The 385-nt window shown below is 50.9% G+C and overlaps 1 protein-coding gene across 1 annotated transcript in view; it reads left to right on the top strand.

Moving 5' to 3' along the window:
• ARHGEF38 (Rho guanine nucleotide exchange factor (GEF) 38) overlaps positions 1 to 385 on the top strand; it is a 36,319-nt gene that overhangs the window by 1,205 nt on the left and 34,729 nt on the right. The window lies entirely within an intron of this gene.

Raw genomic sequence — 385 nt, 5'->3', positions numbered from 1 at the left:
CGGTTCATCGATTATGTTGTTCCCTCCTCATGATAGCTAATCAATGAGAAGATGAAAAATTGTCAGTTAAGTCAGGCGCGTGCGGCAGGGATCTGGCAGGGGTGTTTCAGGGTACAAGCACGGATCGGGATCGCTATCGCTGGGCAGGCAAGCTCCTGGCACACATCCCACCAAAACAGCAGTTTTTTACCATGAAGGGGGTTGCCCAGGTGAGGTCGAGGTTATCAGAGTGCTGTCCAGCAAAAAGTATGAGGTCTTTCTGTCCCGTGTCAGGTGTATTCATGCCATGAACGCCTCCTGTTTAAAATCTGGAGCAAAGGAGGCGGGGAAGCCCAGGTAGTCATGGCAGAGTATGAGGTTATGTTTATGGCAGGCGTTGAACAGG

The sequence above is a fragment of the Fulmarus glacialis genome, unplaced genomic scaffold (assembly GCF_000690835.1).
Source record: "Fulmarus glacialis isolate BGI_N327 unplaced genomic scaffold, ASM69083v1 scaffold3443, whole genome shotgun sequence".
NCBI lineage: Eukaryota > Metazoa > Chordata > Aves > Procellariiformes > Procellariidae > Fulmarus > Fulmarus glacialis.
The sequence above is the reverse complement of the archived record's forward strand: the minus strand, read 5'-3'. Positions and strand labels throughout refer to the sequence as shown.